The sequence below is a fragment of the Lepus europaeus genome, chromosome 15 (genome assembly GCF_033115175.1).
Source record: "Lepus europaeus isolate LE1 chromosome 15, mLepTim1.pri, whole genome shotgun sequence".
In the NCBI taxonomy this organism is placed as follows: Eukaryota; Metazoa; Chordata; class Mammalia; order Lagomorpha; family Leporidae; genus Lepus; species Lepus europaeus.
Window position 1 is genome coordinate 90,675,388 of NC_084841.1, and position 8,096 is coordinate 90,683,483.

The 8,096-nt window shown below is 50.9% G+C and overlaps 1 long non-coding RNA gene across 1 annotated transcript; it reads left to right on the plus strand.

Moving 5' to 3' along the window:
* The first annotated feature begins 708 nt into the window (after positions 1-708).
* LOC133774354 (uncharacterized) lies at positions 709-7,384 on the plus strand. The gene is made up of 3 exons (XR_009868062.1): positions 709-1,145; positions 5,916-6,152; positions 7,308-7,384. It is a non-coding gene; the product is annotated as an uncharacterized LOC133774354 (long non-coding RNA).
* The last annotated feature ends 712 nt before the right edge of the window (positions 7,385-8,096 follow it).

Sequence of the window (8,096 nt, forward strand, 5' to 3'; positions counted from 1 at the left end):
GCCCTTCGTCCTGGTCCCAGCACCATGGGTCAAAGGGCACTCGCCCTGCTCTGGTTCGTTTCTGGTCCTGGTCAGGCTGGATAAAGAATAACACGCTGTATTTGACTCAGGTGTACAAGGCTACCCAGGTGGTTCCAGACAGGAGTCCTTGCTCGGTCTGCACACTGGATTCTTCAGACAGCAGAGCGTCTTCAGATCTGTCAGTCCGACCACAGGATGCCCACAGCCCGCCGGCACAACCATCGGGGACGGGAGCCAGGACCAGTTCTGAGAACCACTCTCTGCAGCATCCCAGGAAGCCCAAGTGAGAATGGGAAGCCATCTCTCCAGTGGCAAGAGGCCAGCCGCGGAGCTCTCTGGAGACGCTTTACGGCTCGCCGGTGTCATCGCGCGTGCTGGCCAGGGGCTTCTCGTCCGCACTTGAGCGACTACCAGGAAGGGGCATGTGGGGAATAATAAGTGATGCGTCTTTCAGAGCTCCAGTTGGAGCCCAGCGCGCCTAACAACATGCCCGCGGAGAGGGTGTGGGAGATAGGTACCCAAGACGGCACCTGCTGCTGGTGGCCAGCGCCCCCCCCAGGGGAGGGCACCTGGCACAGAGCCCCACCCCTTCATTCAGCCAGCCCTTTCTCCACTACAGAATGGGGACCAGCAAAATCACCCACAGAAGACATTGTTTTTGTGGTTTTTTTTTTTTTCCCCAGAAAAATTTAGAAGACAGCAAATACCTCACTGGCCCAAGAGTTTTGTTGCCAAATCGCCATCTCAGACCCCAGATACAGTTCACTGGGTGCTTGTTGCCCGAAGATCAGAGTGAGGTCTGATAGACTCTTCTTCTGCCCCCGAGCAACAGATGAAACCAAAGCAAGACAGGCGCCAGGCTGCAGTGCAATGTCCCCTCCACGGCGTCTTCAAGCGGGTCAGTACATCAAGAGGCTGTCGGCGTCCTGGGTCTCGTGGTAACCCACATAGAAATCACCGACTACGACCCGGCGAGTGAACAGGTGCCGTCACTTCTCCGCACTTGCCCTTCAGTGTGCCATTGTGCGCAAAGAAGCAAACACATCACTTCCCAGGGTTTGTTGCCGATGTGACCAGAGACAGCCGGGGTCCATCCGCCGCTTCAAGGGATCTGTTCTCAGACGGTAATGTTGAGGGTTCCGATTCTTGTCTCGGCACAAGGGCATATTATTATTTGTCATCAACCCATGAGAGTGTGCGTAAGTGACTACAGAGGAGCTGGCTCTGTGGTGTAGTGGGCTGGGTTTTCCACCTGTGGCCCGGCATCTCATGTGGGCGCCAGTTCCTGTCCTGGCTGCTCCTCTTCAGACCAAGCTCTTTGCTGATAGCCTGGGAAGACAGTGAGGATGGCCCAGGTGCTTGGGCCCCTGCACCTGCATGGGAGACCTGGAGGAGGCCCGGCTCCAGATGTTACAGCCGTTTGGGGAGTGAATCAGCGGATGGAAGACCTCTCTCTCTCTCTCTCTCTCTGTCTCTCTCTCTGTAACTCTGCCCAGTGCTGAGTCCTCACACTCTCAGAGACAAACAGGGCCAATTAGGAGAACAAGAGTTTGTAGCTCATTAGCAACAGGTGAATTCTCTGTAGGTTGCGACGTGGAGAACACTTTCTGAAAACTTTTCAAAGCAATGATTCCCAGAAATTTTCCATAAAAAGAATATTTTCTTCACTTCATAGCCTGTCCCAAGAGTGGATATAAGAAATAGTTAGTTTCCACTCTGTAACAAGGAAAGTGACCTAAATAATTTTGTGTTTCCATAGTGACCACAACGGTGAACTAAAGCCACTTTGAAGCTGCAGTCCAGGGGCGGGTGTTGTGGCACAGCAGGTCCAGCCGGCAGGTCGGATGCCTGCATCCCCTATTGGAGTGCTTGGTTCGAGTCCTGACTGTTCTCCCAATCCAGCTCTCTGTGAGCGCACCTGGGAAGCAGTGGCTGCTGGCCCAAGGACGGGAGCGCGAGACTGGACGAAGGTCCTGGCTGCTGGCTTCCACCTGACGCAGCCCTAACTATTGTGACCATCTGGGGAGTGAACTAGTGAATGGAAGATCTATCTATCTCTCTCTCTCTCTCTCTCTGCCTTTCAAGTAAACAAAATAAGTAAATCTTTAAAATAAAATTGTAGTGAATTCTCCTGTGGTATCACTTCTAAGCTAATACGTACCAAAAAACTGCTTGAAGGATTTATTTTCTTTCAAAAGACATGCACTTTTCAACAGTATTTAACTCTTCTGGAATGGGTTATAAATCCAAGTTAACCTATCCTGACAGTTAAGTAGTAATTTTCGTCAGTATTTCAAAGAATTCTAGAGAATTCTTTGGGAAGGTGACAGCATGCAGCGTCATCACCACGGGGCAGAGTGGGTGGCAGACACAAAGCACTGTCCCCTGCGTTGTGAGTTAGCCGTGACTACAAGGGGAGCGCACATCAGACTATCTACGAAAGCAACGTTTTAGCAGTGATTTGTGGCAGCTGAACCCAGAACCCAGCCCCTCTGCATTCCCAGTGGTTAGGCAGAGAGCGAGCATCACTGGGTTGATGTGGTTCAACTTTGTCCTAAAGGAACGGCTTCCTGGGTAGAAGGGAAGACAAGTCCCTGGAAGTCTCGGCAGCCTCTACATCCAGAGGAGCAGAGACCTCACGGAGAGGGCCGTCGTGCCCGGCAGGTGTTACGTTTCTTCAGTCCAGCGTCAGCCTCGCGCGGGCCTGGCGCTCGCAGACCTCGGGTGAGTGAACCAGCAGGCAGGAGCTTACTCTTTGTCCGTCTCCATGCCCTCCAACAATGAAACAATAATTTTTAAAAATTCTACTAAATACCATGTTTGGATATTTCCTAGTGAGAGCCCACTTCTTCCTTTGTTTGAAACTTTGGCCCTAATTTTAATTGACTTTCAAAATATGTATTTACTGTACCAAACATGTAGTAAATGCTCATCAAAAATCAGTCTCCCAGGCGGGGTTTCCTCTGCCCCCAGACGCCCATCAGAAACGACTACTAGGGTTTCGAGTTCCTGCAGGTGGTTTCATTCACATTTTTGATGCATATACTAACATTCATTACTGTTTCATAGAGCATGGTTATATGATGCATTTGGAACTCGCTTTTCTTCATCCAACAACGCATTGTGAATGGTTTTCCATGTCAATACACACCTCATTCCCTTTTAATGCTGTATAGTACAGAAGTTTCTTGTTATCCAACTATTCATTATCATCATCTGAGTCCCAGTAGTTGCAAAGTTGTGTAGGGAAGCAAAAATTGGTTGTAACAGGCGAATACCCACTAATGAACTGACCGCTTAGGAGATGAGCCCCGGCGTCGACAGCCCTCCCCACTGCACGCCAGCAGCTAGCCCCACTCAGCAGCCAATTTTGCTGATTGGAGATGTTATAAACATTCCACAATACAATGTAAATAAAATGCATTTCCTTTGCCATGTAAAATTGCTAATCTTGCAAAAGATGCGAGATTTTATGAAGTCATTGAAAGTGATCTGGGAGAACGATTCCATAAGCAAATGAGAATCTGGTGGGGTTAGCTCAGTTAACAACTAAAGATGAGCAACACAGCAAGGATGATGGCAGGGTAAGTTCTTCAAACGGAGAATTACTTGAATAGCAAAGGATTAAGAGTGGCTCCTGGGAAAATTGATGACGCCCTGGCATTGCTTTCCAACATGACCCTTGTCATCCTGCCACAGAAGTCAGTGTGAAGTGCAGGGTGTCTAAACTTCCTATCAAATAATTTTGTTAGAAAAATTATCTCTCTCTCAACAAAAGAACACTTGATTCATTTGTTTTTCTAAAACTCAGTACATGGTTGCAATTAGAGTGTAAGCCAAATTTCATCACATATATGCTCAAAGACATACCATGTTTTAAAAATAAATGTCACGGTTGGCGCCATGGTGTAGTGGGTTAAGCTGCCGCCTGTGGTGCTGGCATCCCATGTGGGTACCAGTTCGAGACCCGGTTGCTCCACTTCCAGTCCAGCTCACAGGGTGGGGCCGGCATTGTGGCATTGCTTGTTCAGAAAGCTGCTGCCTGCAGTGTTGGCATAGGTCCCGTGTGGGCACTGGTTCAAAGTCAGGCCGCTCCACTTCTGATCCCCCTCCCTGCTGATGTACCTGAAGCAGCCAAGGATGGCCCAAGTCCCTGGGCCTTGCATCCACATGGGAGATCCAGAGGAAGCTCCTGGCTCCTGGCCCCTGATGATGTGGCCATGTGGGTGGTGCACCAGTAGAGTGAAGATCTCTGTCCTCCCCCTCTCTGCCTCGAAGGGTCTTCCTTTTTCATTGGTTCACCCCCCCCCACGGCCGCCACGGCAGGTGCGCTGCAGTCAGCGCACTGCGCTGATCCGAAGCCAGGAGCCAGGTGCTTCTCATGGTCTCCCACGTGGGTGCAGGGCCCAAGCACTTGGGCCATCCTCCACTGCCCTCCCGGGCCAGAGCAGAGAGCTGGCCTGGTCTGAGCTGGCCTGGAAGAGGAGCAACTGGGACAGGATCCGGTGCCCCAACCAGGACTAGAACCCGGGGTGCCTGCCTGCAGGCGGAGGATTAGCCTAGTGAGCTGCAGCACTGGCCAACTTTTACCTTTTCTTTTTTCCTTTTTTTTTTGACAGGCAGAGTGGACAGTGAGAGAGAGAGACAGAGAGAAAGGTCTTCCTTTCCCGTTGGTTCACCCTCCAATGGCCGCCGCGGTTGGCGCGCTGCTCCGATGGCAGGAGCCAGGTGCTTCTCCTGGTCTCCCATGGGGTGCAGGGCCAAGGACTTGGGCCATCCTCCACTGCACTCCCTGGCCACAGCAGAGAGCTGGCCTGGAAGAGGGGCATCCGGGACAGAATCCGGTGCCCCCACCGGGACTAGAACCCGGTGTGCCGGCGCCACAAGGCGGAGGATTAGCCTAGTGAGCCGCGGCGCCGGCCCAACTTTTACCTTTTCAAAACAGACACCATCAAGCCTTTCCCACCTCCACCCCCAACTCCACCCCTACCCCCACCCTGCCCCTGCCTTGTTTTGCAGTCTGGTCTCTGTTTATTACTTTTGTAGCTTTCAGCACATTATGGGGAGCAGAAGCAAGAGCTGCTCAGAGACTTCAAGTCCCTCATCAGACTGGGGCATTTAGAAGCAGGACCGGCCACGCTGAAAGTGGGGGCTGTCCCAGGGAGCTTGCACGGTTCTGGGGCCCAGAAAGGCCCTAAGAGAGCTGACGAGCAGTGGACTTCCCCCGACCGTTGACCTGGCACACAGATATCCAGGCCTAAAGCAATTTGAAAAACTAAGAAGTTGTAGCCTCATTTGTGTCCAAGCTGGTAAAGCGAGTCATACCAGTTTGATGTGGGCGTATTAGGATTGATTTTTAGCAGCTACTTACTGGCTGATATTTGAGTTGTTTCCATTTTTTTTGGTACAGCAAGCTGTGTGGCAAATAGCAAATACAGCTCAGTGTACTGGTGCAAGTACCTCTGTAAAGAGCATTCCTGGAGGTGAGACTCCTGGGTCAGGGGGAAGGTATAGTCATCACCTTCACAGGTGTTGGCAACCCACCCTGCTGTGCGATGCCACCTATAGTATCTGAGAATACCCCTCTTCCCACACCCTTTCCCAGTCGGACCGTTATCACTTGTTGCCAATCTGATAGCATAAAATATGCCGCATCCAGGGTGGTTTTCATGTTCAGCACTACAAGCTTTTGATCTGCAGATAAGGAGATCTGCAGGCTCTGGGGCAGGCGTGCGGGGTCCGGTACAGATGGGCGCTTACCAGTGGGTTCGTTGCGCATTTTTTGGTTTAGAGACCTGCCTTCGAAGCTTTCGTAGTTGTTGGTTACACACTGAAGTGTTTGCTGTAGGCAGAGAAAGGTAGAAACGATTATTTCTGCAACTTCCTGATTTCAGAACCATGAGATCCTGTTCAGGCTGCAAAACGTGTGAAGAAATTAAGTCGGGAGACCCTGAACTTGGACGCCTTGGTGTTGCCATCTCCGCTTACCCTCTTCCCGCCAGGAGTCTGGCCACAGAATGAGTCAGGATTCTACCTGGGAAAGTCACGTATGGATTGAGGACCTCCAAAAGGAGAAATAAATTTGCCAAGAAATGCCCTTGTCACAGGACCTCCAGTGGCGCACTTCGGAGGTGGGCATTTCATGTGTGTAAGTTTAACATTAAATAGAAACCATATATTCTTCCAAAAACTAGCATACAATCCAGAATTCCCCTCCTTAGGCATGTGGCTTTCATTGAGTTTGTACACCTGTGTTCATAGCAGCACTATCCACTAGCTAAAAGGTGAGAGAAACCTAACTCTGCCCTAAGGACATAAAGTCTTGGAGGGAAAAGAAACAGAGAAGGTGGAAGAAATCCGAGGGGTGGTTGAATGGACAAAGTGTGGCGTATCCGCACAGTGGAACATGGCTTCAGTGTCCCAAAGGAGAGAGACTGCCCCGAGCTGCAGCACCGAGGAACCTGGAGCTCACCGTGCTGTGTGGAATGAGCCAGGAACAAAAGGACAGCCTGGTGGGTGCCGCTCACCTGGGGTACCAAGAGTAGCCGCTTCAGAGAGCCAGGGAGCAGTGCGGGGTACCAGGGGCCCTGTGGAGTTGGCATCTAAAGGATATAAAGTTTCAGCTGGGAGTAGGAAAAAGCTCTGGAGATGGGTTGCACTGAACAGCCTGCTTAAAAATGGTTAAATAGCAAGTTTTATATCTATTTTACAGCAATAAAAAGTCTCCTACAAACCACATGTAAATACTGAACTTGTTCAGGCAGAAGTGTTTAGAGGTGAAACATACTGATGCCTGTGACTTGCTTTGAGATTCATCCAGAAGCAAAGCTGAACTCACAGATTATTGGAGGAATGAATGGCTGTGTGATAAAGCAAGCGTGGCAAGCGTTCATTGTGGAAGTCAGATGGGCAAAGGGTGGGTATTCACCAGCTGTCAACTTTTCTGTATATCTGAAGGTTTTCTTAAGACACTGTTAGGGAGAAATGATCTAAGAAAACTAGCAGATCACAGAGTTTTTACATCAGATCCTTGTTTGGTTTCTGTTCATCACAGGGGATAATCTTGCTGTGGGGAGATCTTCAGTTAGGGCTAAGGGAGCAGGGCCATCTTTGTCTTGAATGACTGTCAGAAACATTGCTTGGACAAGTATTGCACAGGCAGTGATTCACAGGCGAGTGACTCCATGGTATTAAACATGGACTCGCCATTTCACCCACACTGATAGCCATCTCTCTATAGGTATCAAAGGGGAGGGTCGTGGTTCACCTGTGTCTTCCATTTGTAGGATCTGAGCGAGCGGAGGGGAAAGACTCCCGGGTGCTGCGGGATGACACACGACTCCTGAGCATCGGGAGACAGGAGGCCTTCTGGTACGTGTTAGCTCACAGGGGAAGTGCAGCTCACAAGCAGCACCCTTCACTTCGCGGAGCTCCGCACTCCTTTTCTTTAAAAAGCACACACAGAAAGGCAGCCTCCATTTCTGGGATGGCCACGTGGCACGCATGCTCAGCTGGTCTTTATTTATTAATTTTTTAAAAAGATTTATTTATTTACTGAGAGAGTTACAGACAGAGAGAGGGAGAGACAGAGAGAGAGGTCTTCCATCTGCTGGTTCACTCCCCAGATGGCCGCAACAGCCAGAGCTGGGCCAATCCAAAGCCAGGAGCCAGGAGCTTCCTCTGGGTCTCCCACACGAGTGCAGGTGACCAAGCACTCGTGCCATCTTCTACTGCTGTGCTTTCCCAGGCCATCAGCAGGGATCTGGATGGGACGTGGAGCAGCTGGGACTGGAACTGGTGCCCACATGGGCTGCTGGCACTGCAGGTGGATGCTAAACCTGCTGCACCAGAGCACTGACCCTCGGGTGGTTTTTAGAATCACCGAAGCCTGTGCTCACCCCATCCCAGCATCTCTCCTATGGTGTAGGAGTAAAATCCATAGTTTAAGGCATGGTCGCAGTGCAGAGGTGACCCCAGCGGATGGGACGTGCCGGGAAGGCTTGTCCCAACCAAGGAGGACATTTATGACCCAGTCCTCGCCAACCGGCCCCAGTGAGGCAGATCCGCCAGCTGAG